Source organism: Anolis carolinensis, chromosome 5 (genome assembly GCF_035594765.1).
Source record: "Anolis carolinensis isolate JA03-04 chromosome 5, rAnoCar3.1.pri, whole genome shotgun sequence".
Classification (NCBI taxonomy): domain Eukaryota; kingdom Metazoa; phylum Chordata; class Lepidosauria; order Squamata; family Dactyloidae; genus Anolis; species Anolis carolinensis.
Genome location: NC_085845.1, coordinates 63,896,416 through 63,924,415, shown reverse-complemented (window position 1 = coordinate 63,924,415; position 28,000 = coordinate 63,896,416). Strand labels below are relative to the sequence as shown.

The 28,000-nt window shown below is 40.1% G+C and overlaps 1 protein-coding gene and 1 long non-coding RNA gene across 24 annotated transcripts in view; one reads left to right on the top strand and one right to left on the bottom strand.

Moving 5' to 3' along the window:
• Nucleotides 1-28,000, bottom strand: part of tenm3 (teneurin transmembrane protein 3) — a 1,793,546-nt gene that overhangs the window by 1,746,253 nt on the left and 19,293 nt on the right. The gene's annotated exons all lie outside the window — the stretch shown is intronic.
• On the top strand, nucleotides 5,842-8,087 carry LOC134299233 (uncharacterized). The gene is made up of 2 exons (XR_010006414.1): nucleotides 5,842-7,175; nucleotides 7,594-8,087. It is a non-coding gene; the product is annotated as an uncharacterized LOC134299233 (long non-coding RNA).

Below are 28,000 nucleotides of genomic sequence, written 5' to 3'. Positions count from 1 at the left end.
CACCCAGTGGGTTCTAAAGGTGGAATGGGGATTCAAATGCTGGTTTCAAGAGTAACAGTCCATTGCTCATAGTTCAATTAGCTCTTACATATCCACATATAATAACTTTAATTTTTATATATTATGCCATCATCTCCCCAAAAGGACTCAGGGCAACGTACATGAGAACCAAGCCCAGTACAAACAAAAATTTACAAGCTAAAACATGATTTAAAACATAATAAACAATTAAAACCAGCAGAGTATGAAAACTTCATAAAAATGTATAAAGGCAGTCTTGGCCACAAGTAACCAAAAATATGGTTTGCATGATCAAATTAGGGAAGGCAGGGCAAGGACTTGTGCAAAATGCAAACTATAGGGCCAGGGCTGGGGGTAAAATGCTGAATAAACCTTATCAGTAAATTAGGGCTACGTAGCAGTATTTACAGATGAGTGTAATAAGGGGGGGGGAGAGGGGGGGAGGTTATAATGTCTTGACCTATGATAAATAATGTCTGTTTAGGTTATATTAAGTTTTATCTTTGGTTAATGTTATTCTGTTTAAAATTAGCCTGCTTATATTATTTGCTGTGTTCTGTTTTGATGTAATTTGTTTATATGTCTTTTCCTCATTGACACTGAATGTTTGTCACATATGTTGGAAACAGCCCTGAGTCCCTTCGAGGAGATAGGGCGGTCTACAAATCAAAGTGTTTATCATTGTTGTTGTTGTTTAAGGGCAGTATGATGCCCATTTTGTTTTACTGCCTGTTACAATTATTTTAAATACAAATAAAATATGTTATCCTTTGCCCTAAGTAGCTTGGGTCTACTAAACAACCACATTAACTTCCTATTTGAGGATAATAGAAACAATAAAAGCATTCTATTGTTTCTTTTCTAGTAGTAGACTAATACTAACAGAAATAAAACATTCATGTCCAAAGAAAATTCTGTTGGAAAGAGAACGGGAATTTGTGATTAAGACTCCAAGAGAATAGAGAAGCTAAATGTTAGCAGAAGAATATTGGATCAAAACATTGGTCTTTACATTTTTAATACTGAGAATGAAGGCACACATTTTTACACTTTGAATTGTCCTATTGAAAATCCGAATGGTGGCAACTGTTTCATGAAGGCATTAGCTATAGTTTCATTTCTCAATAAATAGTATTCATTTACCTAAGGAACTTTACTGTGTGTAGGTAGAGTTTGGGAATTGCAATTTCAATTAATGTAGAATGGCAATACGCACTCAAAAATGCAGTAATAAGTATGCATGCATGAGAAAGAGCATTATCAATGTAATTGGTTAAAACAATGCTGATCTAACAGTGCTTTACAAATGTATACATCATCCCCTGGATATTCCATATTTTGTGTTACAAACTGAGATGGAAATGGATTTACTTGGCATTGTTAACACTTCGTGTACATGATGCATACAGTTATTTGCAATCCACTGAGATTGTAAATAACTGAACACAAATTGGTACTTCAGCACAGCTTCATTCCAGACTTTTGAGGACTCCTTGGTCTGCCTGATGCCCTTTCTTTTGAAATGCTTCCCAAAAAGGAATGATAGTGTTGGACGTTATCTGGGTACAGATGACACCACACTCCAAAACTTCGGATGATCTCTTCCAACGGCTTCATGTAGATGTTAAACAACATGGGAGACAATATTGAACCCTGTGGAACCCCACAGGACAACAGCTGCAGGGTCGAGCAGGTGTCTCCCAACAACACCTTCTGGGAAAGGTCTTCCAGGAAGGACCAGAGCCACAGCAAAACAGTGCCTCCTATGCCCATACCCACAAGACATCCCAGAAGGATACCGTGGTCGACGGTTATCAAAGGCCACTGAGAGATTCAGCAGAACCAACAGGAAGACATTCACCCTGTCAAAGTTCCTGGCGTAGATCATCCACTAAGGCAACCAAGGCTGTTTCGGTACCATGTCCCAGCCTAAAGCCAGACTGTGCCAGATCCAGATAATCCGTGTCTTCCAAGAATACCTGGAGTTGCGAGGCAACCACACATTCCAGGACTTTGCTCAAAAAGGGGAGATTGGAAATAGGCCTAAAGTTATTAAACTGAGTGGGATCCAGTGATGGTTTTTTCAATAGCAGTTTCATTGCAGCCTGTTTTAGGCTGGCTGGAATCTTGCCTTCCCAAAGGGAAGCATTAGCCACCACCTTCATCCACTCTGCCAAACCCCCTCGGCTTGCTTTACAAGCCAGGATGGGAAGGGGTCTAGGATGCATGTGGTTGCTCTTGCCTCTCTAAGTATCTTGTCCACAACCTCGGCCTGCACCAACTGAAATGAACCCATCAAAACTGGACAAGCCAGTGCTCGTGTTACATGCTTAGAGACTGCCGTTAGTGTGGTGTTCAAGTCAGAACAGATCAGAGTAACTTTATCCATGAAGATCTGAGCAAATGCTTCACAGTAGGCTGCCGAGTTGTCAGGGACCCCATTGTGAGAGACGGGGCTTAGCAAATCTCTGAATACTCAAGAACAGCTCAGCTGGACAGTTCTTTGCAGATGCAATATTGGCTGCAAAGAAAGATTTCTTTGCAGCATCTATTGCTGTGGCATATGCCTTTAAATAAAGACATTGCAGTGTTTGGCCGTGTCTGGCTGGCTTCACTTGGTACGCCACATGCGCTCTAGACCCCTCTTCCTTCGCTTCATCACTGCCAGTTCCTCATTGAATCAAGGAGCTGGTTTAGCTCTGCTACTCGAGAGGGGACACTCTGATTCCAGAGAGAGACCAGGACATCAACAGGATCACCTACCAGATCCATAAGCCTCCTAGGGCGGACTATTTTAATTGGTCCTCCACCCCTGCAGAGATTAGGAGATGCAGTAAGCCTAAACCTGATCAATTGATGGTCGTTCCATGGCAAAGGAGTAATGGTTAACTCCTCCACACCACCACCTTCTCCCATCCCTGGCAGAAAACCAAATCTAATGTTTTAGATTTGATTTCTCTAAGGTTTTACGGATGAATGGTTTAAGTATTTTATATTGTATTGTTTTAAATGTATTTATTGTATTATGCTAAACTGTTTAATTGTTTTAATTGCTTATGTTTTAGCTTTTGTATTGTATATTGGCATTGAATCTTGCCAGACTGTGAGCCACCCTGAGTCCCTTCGGGTTAGAAGGGCGGCATAGAAATGATGGAAATAAATAAATAATGTGTTCCTAGCTATGTGGGTAGGGCCAGATACAGTGAGGGGGAAAGTATTTAGTCAGATACCAATTGTACAAGTTCTCCCACTTAAAAAGATGAGAGAGGCCTGTAATTAACATCATAGGTAGACCTCAACCATGAGAGACAACATGAGAAAACACATCCAGAAAATCACATTGTCTGATTTTTCATGATTTTTCACATTTGAAAGTGGTTGACTGAGGGATGAGGCACCAGGTCAAAGGGATTCATTTATTTATTTCATGTCAAAAGCATTGCATAATAAATAAGTTTAAAAGCGATAAAATAAAGGAATCACAAACAGCTATATAGTTTTAGACCAAAAGTGGGCAACAGCAATTGCATTGCACATAGCTTTAAACAACTCCTCCTCCGTGCATGAGGCAGGGCATTGTGGGTAAGCATACATTTGAGGAGTTGTTTGCTCTGCTCCACAGTCACACAAGGTGGCAGATTCCTCCAGGTAGTGCCATCTTGCCAAATTGCTTTTTGATCTGCCCACTCCGCTTCTCAGTCTGTTTAGGGACTTCCAAGTTGCCCATTCTTGGTTTGCCCCTGGGGGGCCATCCAGTTGGGATTGTCTGGTTTAGCTGCCCAGAGGGACACCCTTGCTGTTGCTGGGGGAACATCAAGAGGAGTGGTGGTTCTCATGAAGCTCTTCGACTTGAGTCTACTGGGAGGAGGCTGATAGTCATGCAGTGGGTGGCTTTCACAATGTTCGACCTTATTTCTCTCACCATTCGCAGCAACTTCCCGTCGCACATTGGGGAACAATGCCAGCTAGCTTATAGAGTTTATCAACAGGTGTAGGTTTAAGGCATCCTGTGATTATTCTACATGTTTTGTTCAGTGCTATGTCCACCTGCTTCGCATGGATAGACTTGTGCCAGACAGGACAGGCATATTCAGCAGTTGAAAAAGACAAGGCCAGGGCTGATGTTCTTATTAATTGTGGGTCTGCACCCCATGCGCTGCCAGTAAGTTTCCACAGGATGTTATTGCATGCAGCTACTTTGTGCTTGGAGTTCATGCAGTGTTTCCTATATGTTAGTGTTTGATCTAAGGTGACACCAAGATATTTAGGATGGAAACTGTGTTCGAGCTCTTGGCCTTCCCAAGTAACTTTCAGTTTCCTGTTGGCTTCACGGTTACGTAGATGGAAAGCACACACTTGTGTCTTGGCAGGGTTAGGCTTCAGGCCGTTATCTTTGTAGTAGCTGGAGAGTTCCTTCAAGGCATTAGTGAGTTAGCTTTCAACTGTTTCAAAATCTTTCGCTTGTGTTGTTAGGCCAAAGTCATCAGCATATATAAAGCTCTTTGTGAGTGGTGATAGTGGCTGATCATTCGTGAAGATGTTAAACAAGGTCGGTGCAAGAACACTGCCTTGGGGTAAACCATTCTTTTGCCTCCTCCATCTACTTTTCAGAGGGATGGAATCTCTATAGACCGCTGCAACTCTGCCTCCCAGCCCTCCAGATCTTGGTCTGTGTTGCACTGAGAAGCCTGGTGGACACAGGATTAAGTACTGGATGATAGCTGTTTTCCATTGACACATCTGGCATTCAACAGCACCACCCTTAATCCAGAGGGGCTGCCATCCTGTGTACTCAGTTCTACCACGTCAGGAGACTGTTTTGAAACTATTAATATTTCACGTGCCCTAGGCCGAATTAATGGTCTCCTTTTCCCGTATCTCCCGCTCCCCAAGACCACCAATGGGAGCCCCCCCTGGCCTTTAGAACTCCCCTCCTTTCCCAAATATCTCTCCCCTCTGGTCTCAACCCATGGCTTGAAGGAAGTTGAAGGGCTTGATGGTTGTTCATTAAAAGTTGGTATTCTTCCCCAATTGCCTGGGTCTCATTTTTTCCTTCCCCCACACTGTATTCTCCTAAGTCCTTCAGCCCTTTACATTAATTCAAATTTGAATTTCCCACTTTATCTGATTGTTCACTTGGGGAGAGTAATGACTTAGGTCTGTTAAAGGGGAAGGCACTGATTGTGCAAGCTTTGAAGTATTTAAGTTATATCAGGCATTATTGGCCTGGAGTTCAGATTGCCTGGGTGGTACTGTTACCACATTTGGGATAGTTGGGGGGCGTTTAATCCCCAAAAAGCTTGATTTGGCCAAACTGAAGGTCAACCGGGAGCCGAGACTTGTCATGGGGCAAAGTGGGGGCTGAGTGATCCCCCATTTGGAGATTGTGTTCAAAGGGAAAAAGTTCTATAGGGCTGATGCAGTACACCTCTAAAAGTGGGGAATGTTCTGTTTGTGAATAATGTAAAAGAGGGGATAAATAATATGTTGGCCAGTAGGATAATGGTGAAATAGTTCTGGTAGGCACTGTGGCACCCCTCACTTGTGATGACAAAAGGTGGACTTCCATTACAGTTCCTATAAGTTTTGTAGGTTGGGGGTCTGAAAAGAGGTTACCCTTGGCTGGAATAAGCGTTCTCACTCTTAGAACTGAGGTTTCAGAGAGTCCATCCTCAGGATGGTCTTCCAATTATGATCAGCTGAGAGGCGCAGCCAAAGAACTGTGGATGGACTTCGGGATTTTTAGTGCCTGTATGTTCTTGGAGGTGGTCAGAAGGAGTGAGAAGTGGCCCAGGAATAGTTCTCACTATATGGCTAATAGGCTTGATCGATCCACGAAAAATTTGATTCTAAACTCGTTTCAAAACTAGAGGGGGGCAGCTTTTCGTTTCTGATGGTATTTCCGAATTTGGCCCCCAAAAAAATTCGAAATTAACGAAAATTCGTTATTTTCTAAATTAATTTGTTAATGGCGGACGCGCATGCGCAATTCCCAAAAACAGCACAGAGGGAGAGGACTTTACAGGACTCTCCCACCCTCATTTTTTGAGTGATCGTCTTCCAACTTGGTACAGTGGTAGAACACATTTAACACTGATAGCTCACCAAAATTTGGAACGTTTCCCTTATTCTCTGATTTTTGGCGAATTTTCATAGCTTTTATAATAAACCATTTTTTAATAATTGCAGAAATCTGTTCCTGGTTTGAAAGTCTTATTTCCTGTTAAATTGGGTTGTCTTTACTGTGAAAGTCATTGTTCTACTTCAGAAACTTTGTTTTTGTGGCTGAAACTTTGTTAAATTGGTGTGTGTGTGATATATACTGTGTATATATATATATATAGTCCCTGCATAATGTGTGTGTGTGTGTGTGTGTGTGTGTGTGTATATAGGTAAAGGTAAAGGTATCCCTTGACGTTAAGTTCAGTCATGTCTGACTCTGGGGGTTGGTGCTCATCTCCATTTCTAAGCCCAAGAGCCAGTGTTGTCCATAGACACCTCCAAGGTCATGTGGCCGGCATGACTACATGGAGTGCCATTACCTTCCCGCCAGAGCGGTACCTATTGATCTACTCACATTGGCATGTTTTCAAGCTGCTAGGTTGGCAGAAGCTGGAGCTAACAGCGGGCACTCACTCTGCTCCCGGGATTTGAACCTGGGACCTTTCGGTCTGCAAGTTCAGCAGCTCAGTGCTTTAACACACTTCGCCATCGGGGCTCATGTATATATAATATACATACACATACACACAATGTGGAGAATATGTGGAAAGGTAGATAAGTTGGGAGCCACAGCGAAGGCACCTTCCTGGGAGCAAGGTCTAATAATAATAATAATAATAATAATAATAATAATAAAAAATCCCTTACAATATCCAAGATGGCTCACTGCTACAGAATCTTGGGAGGTTTAGTTTGATATGGTACCATTATTGGCAGAGAAAGCTAATGTTATGATTGAGCCTCATGGCTCTGCTACTGGGAAGCGTGGGCGTAAGACTCCTCGAGAGTCAGATACTCTCGAGGAGCGAGAAAGAAAGAGGCTGCGAGATATCTTTGCAGAACCATCTGACGAGGATTCTTTTGAGGGGTTTACAGAGAGAATGGAGGAAGAGGTGGTGAGCTCGGAAGAGGATGAGATGGATTGGACTCGGGTAAGGGAGGAATTGGGTGCCACTGGCAATGATGGGATGGAAGATGATTGGGGACCTTCAGGACTAGACCCATGGACAAGCTGGAGGGATGGGACGGGATCCACAGCTGGGGATGCTGTGGGGCGTAGTCAGAGGTGTTCCAGCTCTGATGAGGAAAGTGATGAGGAAACGCCCGGGTTAAGGAGGGCAGCTGATAGTGATGAGGACTTGTAACTGGCATAAAATAGGGTTTGGGAGCAATTGCAAATTGCGTTGGGCAAGGTAATCTGGACGAACGCTTGGGATCTGTGTGGGACGTTTTCCTGAAGACGGGTGTGTTTCGTGTGCTGATTACGTAAGTTGTTTTGGAACTTGGGTTCAGACGGCGGGAGGAATTGTGTGGGCTTTTGTTTGTGCAACCTCTGCTTAATCTCAATAGCTTTGACCTTCCGTCGTCTTCTTGACGGACGCCATCTGCTACTCTGGATTTACGGACTGAACTGACTACGGGCTCGGATTCTCCTACCTGGACTTGGTGAACTACAAACGTCTGCTTCTGCCTTACGACCTTCGGAAAGAACTGGGACTACGCTACTGCTTCAATCCTCGGCTGTTGTGTTTGTATTGGAACCTTGCCTGCTGTGTGGAGGTGTAACTGCTAAGTTACTCAAAACATAGTGCTGGCAGCAGAGAAGCATCTGCTGCCAATTAGTTACATTCTTTTGAACTCTTTGTTCACCAGTTTCTGTTTTGTTTATTCTCAGGCTGAAGCAAGTTGTTTTGATTTTGTCCGGATTAAACTCCGGTTTAATCCGGTTTATCTTTTGAATGTTTTTCTTGCCCCTTTTTGCTTTTTAAGGCCAGTGTTGCCTAGCCCTTGTCTTTTACGGGCATTTTGAGTTCTGTAAATCCAATAAACTCTGTTATCTTTGATCCTGTGGCGTTCTGTCCTTGACAGCTAAGCTGTAGGAGTTGAAATCCAATCATTTATCCTCCCTATAGAATCAATTTTATATGCATTTTTAGCTACAGAAAAGCTAAAATCAGGACAGTAAAAGAACAACACCCAGAAAATGGGAATTCCAGACAGGAAACAATCAGGGCCAGCTAATACCTCCCAACAAAGGATTCCCCCAGGTAGGAAGCAGCCAGGCTTTGAAGCTGCAAGGCTATTCAATGCTAATCAAGGTGACCAATTGCAACATTCACACTTGCCTCCCACAGACAAGAGTTCTTTCTCCCACCCTGGACCTTCCACAGATATATAAACCCCACTTGCCTAGCTTCGCACAGACGGCAAAACCTCTGAGTATCAGGCCTGAGCTGAGGCGGCGGCGGCGGCGGCCATTTTCCCCCTCCGTCTTCCTCCTCCTCCTCGGCCTCCTTCCCCCTCGCCCCCTCCCATTGGCTGAGCCCGTGACGCCCCTTTTGCTGAGGGGCAAAAGGAAAGGGCCTGAATGGTGGGAGTTTGGGGTTTGCAAAAGCTTTTTTTTCCTAACGAAAAAAACGACGACATAACGAAAAACGGCCTCTTGCGATTCGAAACCGCGATATCCAGACGTGTGGACAACCAATGCCGTATATTGCTTCAAAACAAACGAAAATAACGAATTAATAACGGTTAACGGGGAAAACGAATTATTTGAGCAAGCCTAATGGCTAATAAACAATAAGTTAAATCATCCCTATTAAATCCTCTTAATGGTGTTTTTTTCCTTCACAAATTAATCCAGAAGTTCTTATAAATAAATAGGTCAGGAAATGGCCCTTTAGATCAATTTTCCTATATATGGTGTCTTTTTTCCTGGTGGGAATTCAAGTAAATTGTTTTTGTTTTGTTTTTTAACCAGGGCAGTTCAGGGATTTTAAAATGTATGACTGACTTCTCTATATTCAAAATCTGAAATAATCCTTTGTTGTAATTTGACTTTATCAGCTGTCCTGAGGAATCCTAACAGATGAAGGAACAGACTGGGTTGAATAGTGGTCATGCCACTCTACTTGGCATATCAGATGCTGTAATCAGAAAGAGGGAAATGCAGTATGTTTTCACAGGTCCTGGATAAATCAAGTGACTGCTAGAGGGGCAGCCAACATATTGCTTGAGGCTCACTACTGGACAGGTATTACATCTATTTGAGTATAATGAATTAGCATGAACTCAGCATGAGGCTATCAATTGCAGTTTTTCGTACTCAAAATACTTTACTTCTAAGCTTTACATAACATATCTGTTCTGGGGAAAAGAATCTAAGCTTTTAATCAGAAACTTTGAGTTCATCATTTTGTCAATGATGAAAGACAGAGCAATTGTATTTTAGAAGCTACTTGCCAGAAAACATGGGAAAAATTATATGAAGGCTACAACTATTTTTATTGTGTTTATTTAATTTATATCCTATATTTCCCCATATGACACCCATAGCAGCTTACACAATACATTACAATAATACAGCTGAAATCGTCTAACATACAAAAACTGAAAAGCATTAAACACAATCCACTTTAAAATAATTGAAAATCACACTCAAACCTCTTACATTTTAAAACCAGCATACGTGTTAAACCATCCCAAAACTAAAAGCTAAAGCAAAAAAAGTTAATAGTTGGTAAAAAGAGAGAAAGGGTATGGCCATCCAAAGTTCCATTCAGAGCTTGGAAGCAGCCTATAAGAAGGCTCACTCCTAGGTTCTCATCTACATCTAAGTCTCTACATCTAAGGGCAAGATCACTTGAATTCCTTTTTCTCAGTTTCTCATAAATAGTAAATACAATGAAACAAAGTTTCAGTTTATGTTAAATGCATAACATAATACACAATATTATTGTTTAAATTAGCAACACTACTTTTAATGATGCTTTTAATTATGGCCCTCTCCATGTTTGCCTGTATGTACAAATTAATTGTAGGCTAGACAAAAAAACAAAACAAAACCACGGTATAAACTGTATTTACTGCACCTAGCATTATTTGTATCTTGACAGTGTACCACTGTGGTGGCACTGTCTGACTTCTTTATGCCTCTAGGACAGTGTTTCTCAAACTGTACTCCTCCAGGAGTTTTGGACTTCAGTTCCCAGAAATACTAGCCAGCTTACCAGCTGTTATGAATTGTGGGAGCTAAAGTCCAAAACATCTGGAGGAGCACAGTTTGAGAAATTCTGTTCTAGGAAGTAGGTAATGGCTTTAACTTCTACATAATATCAAGTCTTCATTGTCTTCTGTACAGATGGAGTTGAAAAATTACAATAGGAGACGTATGATAATATTTGATTAAGCTAATCATCTAGTCTCATTTGTAAGTACACTGGGAATCTAAGAATTTTTTAGCTTTTAGAATTGTACTCCAATATATCTTTGCATTGTGCGGTATATGCTCTCTCAAAATTCATATTATCACACCCTTAAGGATATCTTTTTTGTGCATTGAAACGGCTGCTGTCAATAGCCTGAATATCCTGACATTTGCACAGTAAAACTGTAGTAAAATTTATACTGTGCATTTGCCATAATATATCCACCTATGTCCAACTCAGCAAAGTAGTAATAGCTCTTGGCAGAATGCATATTTATCTTGGCTGAGAAGCTGTCAGTAGCAACACAGTGGGTGTCAATTGGTATGAAGTATGTGATGCAAACACATTTGCCAATTACATGCATTAGACCTCATAATGACTGATGTCACTAGTGTAGTATAACAATAAATTATCTTAAGGACACTAATTATATTTTTTCTTCAGCTGAATTTATTCCTGAAAATGCAACCTATAGAAGTTTCATTTTACCCTTCACAAACCACAGGCTGAAGACATTAAAGGCAAATTCAGATAAGCAGCCGGAACAAGTACTAGAACTCTATGGAATAAAGTAAGTTATATGGGCCTATGACTGTGAACTATTTGGCAGAGAAAGCAATCTCCTATACATTTCCTGCTGGGGCTCAAAGAAAAGTATGTTCAGCAGATCTGAATCCTTAGGCAAGCATAAATAAGAAGAAGCGCTTCTCTAGGTACTGACGACTTAGGCAATCATCATCAGCACCACAAATTCAGACCAAAAGCAAACTGACAGCCATTGTGGTTACTTTAATATTGATATTATTATATATTGTCTGTATGATATTCTGGCCAATGATCTCGTTTTTGTTTGGAACTAGCTTTAGCTTCTGAGTATTCTTAAAGGGCAGCCCCATGTAGACCACATCATGTTAGTCTAATAAAAAGTTACGAGTGCATGGATTGCAGTGGCTAAGCTATCACTGTCTAGGAAAAAGCAATAGTAGCACACAAATTGGAGCCAGCACCAAGCATTCTGAACTACGGAGTTCACTTGTGACTCCAGTGACCAAAATGGACCTAGGAGTACTCCCAAGCTGTCCAACTGCTCCTTCAGGGAAAGTGAAGATTGCCTACCCAATTCCTGGACCACAGAGCCACAGAATTTCTATATTATCATAATATTCATCTTCAGTTTACGAGGCCTTATCCAGCCTATTACTGCATCCAGGAATCATTCCAGCACCTGCGAGTTTCAGCTGACTTTGATGGCAAGGAGAATTTAGTGGAGAGTCAACAGCATACAGATGGCAATCAAGCCCAAATTCCTTATGATCTTCCCAACCAACTACATATAAACATTAAACAGCATGGAAGACAAGATGAAACTCCACAGCAGTCCAACCCCTACCTCTTGAAAATCACCAACCTTTAAAGCTGAATGGGTATAGTAAAAAAAAAGAACAAAGACAGTCGGCCACCATGTAAGAGAGACAGCAGTACTTGGCAGAGGTGTGCAAGCAAGCGAGCAGGCTGTGGTTTTTACTTTTTAAGCCAACTGGGAAGCATAGAGTATCATTCAGCTAAGTCCATTAAGTTTAATGTTCAAATATAAAAGTGATAATGAAATGACAACTTGCATAATTTGTTTTGGTGTGTTTTTATGATCACGCTAAAGACACATTGGTTTTCCATGATTATTTCTGATGTCCAGATCTTTGGACTGTGTCATTCTACTACAGAATGAATTTGTAGTGGAATGATTCAATCAGACCTGAATTTAGGCTGAAATTGCCCAACTCTTTTCCTAATATGGCCTAATTGGTTACACAGTCCTACTGTTTATTTCATGGCTGACTGAATATGAGAGAAGTGCTTGGGAAATTGCCTGTCCTACAACTACAACACAAGTTGTTCTCCAAGTTAACCTTCTTTCCCATAGTGACTTGGCCTTGAGACTGCCATTCATGGAATATGCAAATTACTTCATTCGGACTATACATTCCACTCCAAAAACAAGTGCAAGCAAGCTGACCATTTGATCAGGACTTAGGCTTCAGTGAATTAGTTAACTCTAAACAATTTCTATTATAATGGGATATGTCTTATTCTATGCTTGAAACTTACACAAATTAATAATGTGAGAAATTATTATATTAAATTCACATGATGACCATTGTGAAATGAAAATAACTACAGCATTTATTTAAACCTTCTGTACATATCCATGTATATGCATAATTAACATAATTTTCTCATACTGAAATTCAGACAACTTCTCCAGAGGGCTATTTTCATATCTGTCACTGAATGGTCCAACAGAATCAAGAGAAAAAACTCCCCATTTTTATTCTAGTAAAGGTCAATTAGCAACAACTCAAACACCTAATCTATAAAGGAACGATAATCAACAGTTTATTTTTTGAAAAGATCTTTGTGTTCAGAGATTTCTTTCCCTTGTGTTTCATTACTATCTTCTTTAAATTGCAGACAATGATTTTACATGTAATTGTTACTACTCATTATTAGAAAACAATATCATAATTTTATTATTGCCTTTTACTATTATATCATAGCAATAAACCACAATGAAACATAGGTGCTCAGTCCAATATTAGCCTTGACTAGATCCTTTGAAATGGCTGTGATTTTTTCATCACCACTTTTGTAAGCCTCATTAATTTCAATAACCTACTCCAGTTGTGATTAAAACTGGATTTAACTCAGTATTTTTAAAGATAGGCTACAGCTACACCATTTAAATTACTCACCTTCCTTTAATCAAATCTTTTCCTGAAATGTTGATCTTCTGATTAAACTAATAAAATGTCACTGGCCTCTAAATTCTGTTTAATAAATTAATCTACAATAAATATATAAATAAGCAGGCTGATATTACTCTCAGTATTGTAACCTTACCTAGCTATCTAAAGTAGGCCTTTTGATTCAGGCATTTTAATTTTTCCAACAATATTTAGTTGACACTATTTGGGTCGACTGCCAAACATTCACTAGTCCATTTGTACTGACATAACCTCAGTGATCTGCAGCAGAAAGTATGATCTAAACCAAAAGAAAAAGAAAAAAAAGAACAAGGAACTAAAATAACTCATGCTTTGTTTCTTTAAGATGAATAACATTACTCAAGAGAGTTATGTTAGTAAGGTTTCCTTAATTTAAAGAACCAACAGCTTGCATATGAGGATATATTTCAATGTACTAATTTTTAGGATTTTTAGAACAATGCAATAATCTGATTAGGAGGTAGCTAATTTTAGGAAGTAGCTAATTTCATATTTCATTTAAGGTCTTTTTATATAGTTGTTTCCTTAATTTACTAAGGCAGATAACCCTTCCCAAGACTATATCATTTGAATATTGATTCCTAACTGCTTTATGTTTTGAAACACATTGTATCTTTGGCTCTCTCTCACCTGGTTAACTATATGTTGTAATATCCAGCTTTAGACTCACCCACTCCAATGTTAAGATGACAAGTTTGATTTCCTCTAAATCCACAGACTAACTTCACCCAAATTAGTGCATTGTCATCATTTCTAGCCAGGAAGGCATGGCAAGGAAGGCTGGCTATAAGTGACAAGAGCTGTAGTTCTACACATTTGGAGGATATCCAGCAGGTAAAGCTTGCTATAACTTTTCAAAGTGTCATCAAAGTTAGAATGGACTATCTCCAAAGTCTATTAAGCTTGTCCCAACACTGGCCAACACACATTTTGGTTTCTCAATGTCAGACCTGTTTCTGAGTATATTTGACTGCTGATTCCAAAATGGTAGCAGTTTTCCCCCATCAGCTCTAGCTTTTGAGATACATAATGTATGTCGTATTCCAGTCTTCATCTGCTCACCCATAAAAATATCATGATAACAATACTTAAGAAACTAGACCTGATGTGGTCTATTCAATGCAATTTTCTGAATCAGTGCCCCAAATAACCCAAGAACAGACTTAAAAACCAAGACACCAAGATGTTTTTGTTGGCCTGTCTAATCAATGTATTTCATATACAATAATCTGTGACATTTTGAAATACCCTGGATTGTCATAACTGTTTTTATCTGGTTGTGCTCCCATCTATACCAATAACAAACACAAATAAGAAAGAAGAATGACAATTGCTAGTCAGACAACTTGTCTGTGATATAAATTTTCAATTCTTCTAAACAATATGCTGAGTGCTAGGCAAGATGGTGTTTGGGATCTAATTGTTTAGTATTTGCAAATTATGTTGATATCCTGTATCAAATGTTTTAGAAAATAAACAAGATGAGTATAAACAGGATGTAGCTCAGATCAGAGTAAAACATATTATGTGGAAGCTGTAGTAGTAATAATAATAATAATAATAATAATAATAATAATAATAATAATAATAATAATAATAATAATTTATTATGACACAGCAAACAAGATAGATATGCTGGATTTTCTATCACAAAATCACAAGTCGAACACTTCCCAATTGTCTAGGACTGTGTGATGTATTTTCGGATGATGCGCGCAGATCCCAGCAGGGTGGCCTTTTGCAGTTGGCAGATCGTAATTTTGTCAATGTCTATTATTTCCAAATGCCGGCTGAGATCTTTTGGCACGGCACCCAATGTGCCCATCACCACCGGGACCACCTGCACTGGTTTCTGCCAGAGTCTTTGAAGTTCAATCTTGAGGTCCTGATTGCGGCTGAGTTTTTCCTGTTGTTTTTCGTCAATGCGACTGTCACCTGGGATGGCGACATCAATGATCCAAACCTTTTTCTTTTCCACAACTGTGATGTCTGGTGTGTTGTGTTCCAGAACTTTGTCAGTCTGGATTCGGAAGTCCCACAGTATCTTTGCGTGCTCATTTTCCAATACTTTTGCAGGTTTGTGATCCCACCAGTTCTTTGCTGCTGGCAGGTGGCACTTGAGGCATAAGTTCCAATGAATCATTTGGGCCACATAGTTGTGCCTCTGTTTGTAGTCTGTTTGTGTGATTTTCTTACAGCAGCTGAGGATATGATCAATGGTTTCGTCGGCTTCCTTGCACAGTCTGCATTTTGGGTCATCAGCTGATTTTTCGATCTTGGCCTTAAATGCATTTGTTCTGATGGCTTGCTCCTGGGCTGCAAGGATCAGGCCTTCTGTCTCCTTCTTCAGGGTCCCATTCGTGAGCCAGAGCCAGGTCTTCTCCTTATCAGCTTTTCCTTCAATTTTGTCAAGGAACTTTCCATGGAATGTTTTGTTGTGTTATTATTATTATTATTTACCTGCCTCTCCCTTTGGCTTGAAACAGGGCAAAAAATAGTGAAATACATCTATAAAATTACATATTAAAACATTGCATTTTAGCTATCATAGAAGAATGTATCAAAACATATATACATTAAAATATCTGAAACATAAGTTAAAATGCAATAAACACAGAATGCAATTTAAAAGTCATAGTTGAAACTGGCTGGGTAGGCCTGCCAGAAGAGATAGGTCTTCAGATGTGTCTTAAATTCCAACAGCTAATCTCTTCTGGCAGGTCATTCACAGTTTTGGGGCAGCCAATGAAAAGGTCCTCTGGGTGATGGTTGCCAGTCGGGTTCTGGCAGGCTGAAGTAGATACTCCCCAGAGGACCTCAGTATTTGGGGTTGATTGATCAGGAGAAGGTTATACTGTAGGTAACCTGGACCCAAACCATGTAGGGTTTTAAAGGTCAAAAGCAACACTTTGTACTTTGCCCAGAAACTAATTGGCAACCAGTGGAGTAACTTTAATATAGGTGTGATATGCAAACTCCTAGATGTTGGTGTAAGTAGTTTGGCTGTCATGTTTTAAACTAATTGGAGTTTCTGAATTTGGTACAGAGGTAGTCCATTGTAAAGCACATTGCACTCTGCATGATCTCAGAAACAATTTGCCCTCAGGTATTTTGTGTACAAAGACAAATGTATTGTTCCAGCTGGTTCAGACATATTAATCAGATGCTGTCAGTTTATTTATGCAAAGAAGGGATGTGACCTCAAATAGACTTCATTATCTCATTCTCTGAATTGTATTCCACATAAAATGGAACTTATTGGTTCACCAATTATTTTGTTCATACATGGGTAACTTGTGAAAATCCACGCGGTTTCTAAATTAGCAGATATTAGATCTTTTTCATTTGCAAGCATGATTTCTTTTCAAAAAAACAAAAAACATTACCTCATTAGCCACTTTGAACCTCATTCAAAATAAAAGTGGGACAAAAATATACTAGTAGTAGTAGTAGTAGTAATAATAATAATAATAATAATAATAATAATAATAATAATAATACAGAATCTAGAATATAGCAAGACCCAAAAACAGGGAACTTGGTCTGACTTTTTTGAATTTGTCCATTTTACAGACTTCCAACTATAGTTTTCTATCAAATACATAACTTACGCTATTTATTTCAACTATTCTGTCCAGGCCTTAGTTTGATATTCTCTTATATTGTTTTGGATGTTTAAATATTAATACCCACATGAAAGAGAAAACTGAAGTCCCTTAATATTTACAGTATAATGAGCAAAGAACATGCAGAATATACACTTTATTGAGTTGTCAGTCCTGTAACTCAGAATATATGGTTCGCTATATTTTCAGTTTTATAATGGTTCAACTTATATGTAGTCACAGGGGCTTCCATGCAAGAGACTATTTTCCACATTTCCCTAATCTGATTAACTCCTGACTATGTTGGCCTATGATGAGGTGAAAAATACATCGGGTTCACTAGTTTGTACAAGCGTAACTAGTTCAAATCTCATAGATCTGAAAGCACTCAAAAGTAACATGTAGCTGGAAATCCATACATTTATGAGCCTTAGATTAATATAATGAAAATATTAACATTTTAATTTGAATGAGCCATTGAGGTCATGCTGACAGAAGAACTGTCATGAGAAACCAACAATTAGGTTTTTTTTTTCCTATTCAAGCTTTAATGAATAGGGAAAATGCATTCAAAACTGCACATTTAGAAATACAGTACAGTCTCACTTATCCAAGTTAAACGGGCCGGTAATATCTTGGATAATAAGGAGGGAATAAGGAAAAGCCTATTAAACATCAAATTAGGTTATGATTTTGACAAATTAAGCACCAAAACATCATGTTATACAACAAATTTGACAGAAAAAGTAGTTCAATACGCAGTAAAGTTATGTTGTAATTACTGTATTTAAGAATTTAGCACCAAAATATCATGATATATTGAAAACATTGACTGCAAAAATGCCTTGGATAATCCAGAACCTTGGATAAGCGAGTCTTGGATAAGTGAGACTCTACTGTACCTATGAAACATCATGGGAGAAAAATGTAATGCAATATGGACGTAAATAGGAATGAGATTCAACATGTATTTATATCTGCGATGATGGCTCTATAACTTCACATATCCAAATATTTGGATAAAGTGTTGGTGCACATAAGGCTATGTCTGTTTTTATTGTTGCTTTTATTGTTGCTTTTATTGTTTTTATTGTTATTTTAAAGCCACGTGTATTGTTTTAATCTATTTTTGTAAACCGCTCCGAGCCAAACCGGGAGTAGCGGTATATAAGTTTAATAATAAATAAATAAAAATAAAAGACTGGATAGGGATAAAAATAAACAAATACACTATAGCATGGGGTCTCCAGATGTTTTTGGCCTACAACTCCCAGAAATCCCAGCCAGTTTACCAGCTGTTAGGATTTCTAGGAGCTGAAGGCCAAAAACATCTGGGGACCCCAGGTTGAGAACCACTGCACTATAGCAACAAAAAGCAGGATTATATTATGTACCTGTTCAAATTGGGATGATAAAATAAACAAGTAGAGGCATTTCCTTTAATCTCTTCTAAAGTTATTGGCATTGTTGACATAAAATTTTTCACGAGAAACCAACATACAAAAGGCATGGTAGAAAAAGGAAGAAAAAGGAGGCGATTGGGCCTCTGCAAGGAGAAGATGGGGTGATGGCAACAGGGGATAGGGAAAAAGCAGAACTGCTTAATGCCTTCTTTGCCTCGGTCTTCTCACAAAAAGAAAGCCATCTTCAACCTCAGCAACATGAAATGGATGAAGGATTCAGGGAAATCCAACCCCAGATAGGGAAACAAGTTGTCCAGGAACACCTGGCCACTCTAAACGAATTCAAGTCCTCAGGGCCAGATCAACTACATCCAAGAGTACTGAAGGAACTAGCTGAAGTTATTTCAGAACCACTGGCAATCATATTTGAGAGTTCTTGGAGAACAGGAGAAGTCCCAGAAGATTGGAGGAGGGCAAATGTGGTCCCTATCTTCAAAAAGGGAAAAAAGAATGACCCAAACAATTACCGTCTGGTCAGCCTCACGTCGATACCAGGCAAGATTCTGGAAAAGATCATTAAGGAAGTGGTCTGCAAACACTTAGAAACAAATGCGGTCATTACTAATAGTCAACACGGATTTACCAAAAACAAGTCATGCCAGACTAATCTGATCTCTTTTTTTGACAGAGTTACGAGTTGGGTCGATACAGGCAATGCCGTGGATGTAGCGTACCTGGATTTCAGTAAGGCCTTCGACAAAGTCCCTCACAACCTTCTGGCAAACAAACTAGTAAAATGTGGGCTAGACAAAACTATAGTTAGGTGGATCTGTAATTGGCTAAGTGAATGAACCCAAAGGGTGCTCACCAATGCGTAGTCTTCATCTTGGAAAGAAGTCACGAGTGGAGTGCCGCAGGGTTCCGTCCTGGGCCCGGTTCTGTTTAACATCTTTATTAACGACTTAGACAAAGGGTTAGAAGGCACGATCATAAAGTTTGCAGATGACACCAAACTGGGAGGGATAGCCAACACTCCAGAAGAAAGGAGCAGAATTTAAAACAATCTTGACAGACTAGAGAGATGGGTCGAAACTAACAAAATGAAGTTCAACAGGGATAAATGCAAGATACTTCACTTCGGCAGAAAAAATGGAATGCAAAGATACAGAATGGGGGACGCCTGGCTTGACAGCAGTGTGTGCGAAAAAGAGTTGGAGTCCTCATGGACAACAAGTTAAACATGAGCCAACAATGTGATGCGGCAGCTAAAAAAGCCAACGGGATTCTGGCCTGCATCAATAGGGGTATAACATCTAGATCCAGGGAAGACATGCTCCCCCTCTATTCTGCCTTGGTCAGACCACACCTGGAATACTGCGTCCAATTTTGGGCACCACAATTGAAGGGAGATGTTGACAAGCTGGAAAGCGTCCAGAGGAGGGCGACTAAAATGATTAAGGGTCTGGAGAACAAGCTCTATGAGGAGCGGCTTAAAGAACTGGGCATGTTTAGCCTGCAGAAGAGAAGGCTAAGAGGAGACATGATAGCCACGTACAAATATGTGAGGGGAAGTCATAGGGAGGAGGGAGCAAGCTTGTTTTCTGCTGCCCTCCAGACTAAGACGCGGAACAATGGCTTCAAACTACAGGAAAGGAGATTCCACCTGAACATCAGGAAGAAATTCCTAACTGTGAAGGCTGTTCGGCAGTGGAACTCTCTCCCCCGGACTGTGGTGGAGGCTCCTTCTTTGGAGGCTTTTAAACAGAGGCTGGATGGCCATCTGTCGGGGGTGCTTTGAATGCGATTTCCTGCTTCTTGGCAGGGGGTTGGACTGGATGGCCCATGAGGTCTCTTCCAACTCTACTATTCTATGATTCTATGATTCTATGTAAATCCTGTACATTCCATTCATTGTATCAGGTCTGCTTCCCATATCTGTATGTACTAAGGATTTTCATATATGAAGTCAGGCAATACCACCAATGTATTTGTTTCCCATACATCTATTAAAATTAATATGGCATGTGTGGGGTAAGGAGAGGGCAATACATCAAGATTTGATATAATTAAAACACATTAAAAGAAGACAGAGCTTGCAAATTTAGGAAATGTAACCAGCAATGCCCTCTAGCGGTACCAATATATTTGGGTATGGAAAAATGAAACAAATGTTTTAAACTATGTGTATTTCTGTCTTCTCATTTTAATTATTTTGTACATAGCAGTTCATATCTTCAACAACTTTTAATACAAAAGACATTCTAAGTAACTAATTTCCCAATAATTTTATACAGGGAATGTAACAAACAGCAATTGAAATACTGTTTTTATACTAATCTATTTGCCTTTTAGTGATATATGCATTATTCACATTTTTACTGAGAAGCAGTAACTCATATAGTTGCTGCTATATTTAATGTATGATGTAATATCAAGAAAGACAATGTGCAAAGTCCTGTCTTATTACGAGCAAAACAAGGTAACTTAAATATTCTGAAAACTACAAATACATGCTATTTAGGGAAGATAACCCAAATACAATAAATAGTAATAGTTATCTTATTACATTCCCATCACCACCACTACCTTTGAAACTAAATTTTATTCCTGGGGGGAGGGGGAGGGTTACCATCTGTACCTCTTGCAGAGTATTTTAGATAGCCTCCAGGTCTTTTCTCTGAGAATAGGTTTGAAAAAAATGTTGCCCTTTTGCCTGCTGTTAAACTATTCCCTTAATAAAGAATGGTCTGTCCTCTTTAAAAGTTCAGTTCCACTTTATGCACACTAAAGAAGTCACCCTCATTTATTTTACTACAATGTACTTTCTATTTCCTTTAAAATGTAATTTAAAAATGTATTCCTTACTATTGCCTTACTATTTTGATTTCTTATTCTGTTTTGAACCAAAACCAGTCATCTTCTGCAATAATATGAAGGAATTATATGTGAGCTTTTACATCCCACTGAGATGTGAAATCTTTTCCAAGGTTTTTGAAAGCACAAATGGGTAAAATGATATTTATTTCTATTTTAGTGGAATGTGGGTGTATATTCAGGTGTTTGTTGCATAGCTGTACAGTAGGGTTATGCTTTCAGGGCAAACCTTGACCCATTTCGTCTCCTGGCTTTCAGTGTGAGCACCAATATGTTTTTGGGAAGCCTCCCGAAATTGGGAGGGCAGATATCTGTTTTCGGTCAGGGGTCCCAAAAGATCAGTTTTCTATCAGCCCATTCTGGGGGGGACAGCTTCCCAAGCTCTCCTTCCCATAATTTTATGCATTTAAGCTGTTTTACTCTATAGGAGAAAGGAGAGGCATTCAGCTGCAGTCAGGCACATCCTTTAAGGAGGTTTTTTTTTACCTGTTTCTACTTTCTATCTTAGAGGGGAGGCGCTTGGTTGCAGGCAGGTACGCGTGCTTTCTGCATGCCACACACATACTCTCCAAGGAAAGGAGGCAAGCACCACATTCTGAAACGCATATAAAGAACTAGGATTGACTCCCACTTGCTTTCATGTCAAGCTGATTTTTGTACCGGGAGGGGGCTTCCCGTATTGTGCTTCCAAAGGTAATGAAAGGAACGAAGAATAGATGAAACAGGAGAAATAAATACCAGCAGATACCAAAAGCTCACTGTAGGGTTTGGCTGGAGTTAGCAGTTCTAGGCTGCATTAAAAGGAGTTAAGTGTTTAGAATGAGTAGTAATAGAACCACTCTAATCCGCTTTGGTCAGACCTCACTTGTATCAGAAAACTCAACAGCTTCTTTTCTCGTGATGCATCAGAAGTCATGTTCCTACCTATATTAAATATGAAGACTTAATTTTCACACCTTTGTTTTGTTATGAACAAATTTTACAGACCTGTAGAGCAAGGCCTGTGAGACCAAGAACAAGAGACCAAGAACAACTCTCATTATTAGAAAGTTTGGATATAAACAGCCTTTCCCTAGTTTAAAATAGAGCTTAAATGGATAAATGCTTTTAATTTCTGAGAGTTCCCAAATCTCATATTTTACTTTAGAGATTATTGCAGTTTTAATAATGTTGGTTTTTTTTTTTGTTACTTTTAATTGCACAGCATTTTCTAAGTCATACTGAGGGTCAGTTTGGTAGAAAAATAAAGCAATAACTTAATGATAGGCTGTCTTCTTTTGGTGTTTTATTGTCTTTGCAGTAAAAGTCACTCAAAGTATTGCCTTTAAAAAACTACTGACAAATTAATATGGGATTGATCTGGGCATCATATTGTATTTGCAACTAATATTGTCATTGATGGCTGAAACAAATGCTATTAACTTATACTGCATAGCATATTTCTCATCAGAATTATTCAGAATTTTTGTCCTGGAAATGTTAGTAAAATACAAGTCTGCTTCATAGAACTTCAATTATTATCTCACAATTCTAATGTCCAACATTTGGTAACAACATGTTATTATATTATAATATTATGATGTAATACAATGTAATAATAATTATAATTCACTATTATAATTGTATGTTTATATTACATGCAATATTACTAATAATATTGCGATATAGTTGTATAATATAATAGATTGTATGTATATATACTTGTAAACCGCCCTGAGTCCCCTTCGGGGTGAGAAGGGCGGTATATAAATGTCGCAAATAAATAAATAATAAATAAACAATTTGCAAGGAAAAATTGCTAATATCAAGTTGTAAGATTTGTTTTGTAACTCCACATTTGTTAGCAATTGATTCTGTATATTCCAGAGCACTTTTGCTAAGAGTTCTAAATTCATTAATACACATTCTCTCCTTAAAATAGTGCTATATTAAATTAATCAAGTATTCTATCTAATGGGGTATCACAATAAGCCATGGTTCTATAGAAACTCTAGTTTATGAGGTATGTGTATCACTCATACTTGAAGCTAAGTAAACTAGAATACTTCTTTCTGTGTAACATTTGGTGTTGCAAACAAATTAATGTGACCACACATTTCCTCCACCAAGTTACACTAATAATAAACCATGAATTATTTATTTGACTTGGTGGGGGAGAAGAAAGCTAACATACTTCTGGGTTCAGACACCATTCTAAAAGAAAAAAACAAACCCTAGCTTATTGTGATGTCTGAACAAAGTCAATGAAAGCACACATACCTTATCTATGGATGGGTACAAACATATATATATATTGGGAGAGTGGTTAGAAGCATAATTAAGATTTTATTACACCATGATTCACAGTCTGAAGCATTGGTATAAAAGGTCACTACAAAAATATATTTTCCAGTCTTACTGGAGTTAGCATTGTTGCAGTGGCAGCTGGTATTGTGTGCCTTCAAATAATTTCCAAATTAAGGCAACTCAGAAGGCAACCCAACATTTATTCAGAGACGGTTTCCCATTTCTATCCCCTGAGACTGAAAAAACATGACTTGCCCAATGTCACCCAGTTGGTTGCTGCAGCTGAGTGGCATTTGAACTGGCTTCCTGAAGTCCTAGCCCAACACTGAAATTATTGTATCACTGATGTCTTTCAGTGACTTGAACTCTGCAAATAGTATCTGTCTACTCTGGACATTTCTTCTGTTCTCAGGTCACTGGAGTAGAGATGAAAACTATTTCATTGTTGCATTTGGCAATTACGGGGTTTTTTTTCTTCACTGGGTAAAATTATAGGTTTTGAGACTTATGAGTATTTCCTTACCTCAATTTTTTGGACTTCTTTAAATTTTCATACAGAGCAGAGTATTTTGAATAAAATATGTTGTACAAAAATGCATTTTGTCCAAAATACAATATATGTGAGCATTATTTTTTACAAATCCCATAATGTGAACTATAAAAAATGGGCAAAAGAACTCAAATGGGCTGAAACATGTAGAGACATCCTCTTGTCAAAAATCGCTCTGCACAAATTCTTAACATATCTACATTTGCAATTACTGTTCTATTTTTTCTAGGTAGTATCACTCCATGCATCAATTTCAAAAATGATTTGATTGCACAAAATCTTACACAAGAAATCGCTACTCTAAAATTGTTCTGCTACGTGTCACAAATTTGGTGGAACATCTTGCTTGAGTTGCATATGGTAGAAAAACAAACTCAATAAACATTTGCTACTTTGTAGCATGACACTTTTGAACAGCAAGCATCAGTAGATGACTTACAGACCTAATCACATCTTCCTGTAGTTCTTCTTTTTATGTAGATACTAAGTGGCAGATTCACTACATTGTTGGATTTCAACCAAACAAGATCAAGCAGCTCATCTAAAAGAATTCTCCACAGTAAAGCACCTTAATGTGATAGCTGAACCACTAGATAAGATATATGACCTCTATATAAAGTGATTATTGAGTATGAGAAGCTTTCAATTTAGTTGAAAATGGCTTTGTGTAAGAACTCTCAAGAGGCAGTGACAAAGGTTACAATCCAGCGCCTTTAACATATAGTAAAAGGGAATGGAACTTCCAGCAACCCCCTTTATACTGAATGATCACACTAAACAAAGAAGGGCAAATCACTGTCAAGGACAGAACGCCACAAGATTCAAAGTAACAGAGTTTATTAGATTACAGAACTCAAAAATGCCCGTAAAACACAAGGGCCAGGCAGTTTTTGCCTTTAGGAGCAAAAAGGGGCAAAAGTAAATGTTCAAAAGATAAACCGGATTAAACCGGAGTTTAATCCGGGTAAAAACAAACTGCTTGCGTCAGCCTGGGTATAAACGAAACGAAAGCCAAGGAACAAAAGATACAAAGAATGCAACTAATTGGCAGCAGATTCCTCTCTGCTGCCAACACTGTGCTTAGAGTAACTTGCGTCGCTCCCCCACACACACAGCAGACAGGATCTCCAACACGAGTAAATCAGCCAAGGATTGTAGCAGTTGAGTAGACCAGTTCCGTTCCGTAGATCAAAGCCAGAAGCAGACGTTTGTAGTTTTTCCAAGTCCAAGAAGGGGGGAAGACAAGCCGTGGTCAGTTCAGTCCGAGTTCTCAAAGCAGGAGATGGCGTCCGTCAAGAAGACGACGGAAGGTCAAGCTAATAAGAGTAAGCACAGGTTTGCACAAACAAATGCCCACACAATCCCTCCCGCCGTCTGACCCTGGATTCCAATCAACTTACGTCACAGCACAGGAAAGCACACAAGTCTTCAGGGAAGCGTCCCACACACACACGGATCCCAAGCGTTTGCCCAGATTACCTTGCCCAACGCAATTTGCAATTGCTCTCAAGCCCCATTTTATGCCAGTTACAAATCTTCATCACTGTCAGCTGTCCTCCTTAACCCGGGCGTTTCCTCATCACTTTCCTCGTCAGAGCTGGAACACCTCTGACTACGCCCAACAGCATCTCCAGCTGTGGATCCCGTCCCATCCCTCCAGCTAAACCATGGGTCTAATCCTGAAGGTCCCCATTCATCTTCTGTCCCATCATGGCCAGTGGCACCCACTTCCTCCCTTACCCGAGTCCAATCCATCTCATCCTCCTCTGAGCTAACCAGCCCCTCCTCCATTCTCTCCGTAAACCCTTCGAAAGACTCCTCGTCAGATGGTGCTGCAAATATGTCTCGCAGTCTTTTTCTCTCTCGCTCCTCGAGAGTATCTGACTCTCGAGGAGTCTTACGCCCACGTCTGTCAGTAACAGAGCCATGAGGCTCAATCATAACACTATCCCCTCTCACAAAGGCCTCCTCCCCCGATGGCGGAGAAGTGGCAGTGATACCCTCCGCTATAGCACCACGACGACTAGAGGTATCAAGTTTCAACAGCGAACGATGAAAGACTGGATGGACCTTTAAACTAGACGGTAAACGCAAACGAAACGCAACAGAAGAAATCTTTTTAACGATAGGAAAGGGACCCAAATACCGAGGCGCAAACTTTCCCCCAGCCTGTTTAATATGTTTGGAAGATAACCACACCAAATCCCCTTCTTCCAACTCCTCCCCTGCCTGCCTGTGGCGGTCAGCCTGAGTCTTCTGCGTTGCCTTAGCTTCCAACAGTAAGCGACGGGCAACATCATGCAATGCAGCCATTTCCGAAGAGCGGTACACAGGGTCCGAAGAGACCACATTGGTCGACGGCGCCACACCTCCCCGTGGGTGAAAACCATAAGTTAGCTCAAATGGCGTATGCTGACTAGACGTGTGCACCGCATTGTTGTAAGCAAATTCCGCCACCGGTAACCACTTTACCCAAGCCGTGGGTTGATCTAAACAAAAACAACGCAGATACTGCTCTAAGAGCCCATTAACCCGTTCCAACTGTCCATCCGTTTGCGGATGGAAAGCTGAAGACACGTTTAACTTAGTCCCCAAACACTCATGGAAGTGTTTCCAAAAGCGTGACACAAATTGCGGAGCCCTATCTGAAATAATCACCTCGGGTGCTCCGTGCAAACGATAGATGTGCTTTGTAAATAGTAAGGCCAACGTAGGGGCCGCCGGAATGGTTGAACAAGGAATAAAATGAGCCAGTTTACTAAATAAATCCACCACCACCCAAATACAAGTATAACCCCCAGACTTAGGCAAATCTGAAATAAAATCCATGGAAATGATTTGCCATGGCCTCTCCGGAACAGGTAAAGACGATAACAACCCTCTAGGGCGCCCAACAGGCGTCTTACTCTGCTGACAAACGGCGCAGCTGTCACAAAAGCGCAGAATGTCTTGCCGCATCTTTGGCCACCAGTAGCTCCTGGTGATAAGCTGTACGGTCTTGAACCTGCCAAAGTGCCCAGCCATGGGTTCGTCATGGTGGGCTCTAATCACCTCCAACCTGAGGGTCCCTACTGGTACGTAAACCTGCCCCCTACGCACCAATACCCCGTCTTGATCCTGGAGATGCGGCAGTATGGTACGGTTACCTGCAGAGAGCAGCATCAGTTGCTCCTGAGTCCACACATCATCCTTCTGAGCCTCAAGGATCTGGTCATGTAACCCAAGCTCATTATCTACAACACACAGAGAGGCAGTAGGCAAGATGGTCTGACATACTACCTGCTCATTGGTCTTAAATTCCGGCTTGCGGGATAAAGCATCGGCCCGCAGGTTTGCCTTCCCCTCCACGAACTGTACCTTGAAGTTAAACCTGGAGAAAAACAAAGCCCAGCGGATTTGACGCTGGTTTAACTTCTTTGCTGTTTGCAAGTGCTCTAAGTTCTTGTGATCAGATCTGACCACGATCTGGTGCCGTGCCCCTTCAAGCCAGTGCCGCCACACCTCAAACGCCACCTTAATCGCCAACAACTCCTTCTCCCATATGGTATAGTTCTGCTCGAAGGGTGTTAGTTGCCGCGAGTAAAATCCACAGGGACGCAAGGTCCCTGAGGAATCCTTCTGAGACAATACAGCCCCCAACGCGTAGCTAGAAGCGTCCGCTTCTACCACGAACGGTCTGTCAACATCAGGATGGGTTAGTATGTTGTCCGATTGAAAACTAGACTTTAGTTGTAGAAACGCCTCGTGAGCTTCCCGCCCCCACACAAATGGCTGTTTCTTGCGCAGAAGCTGCGTCAAAGGTACCGTGAGCTTTGCAAAATTCGGAATAAACTCCCGGTAGTAATTAGCGAAACCCAAGAACCTTTGTACATCCTTCTTAGTCTTCAGCTCCTGCCATGAGTTGACGGCGTCAACCTTATGTGGGTCCATTTTAAGTTCCCTACCTGACACTACATGACCTAGGAACTCCACTTCAGGCACATGAAAGACGCACTTGGAAGCCTTGGCGAAAAGCCCATTAGCCCGCAGTCGGTGCAGAACCTGCTTG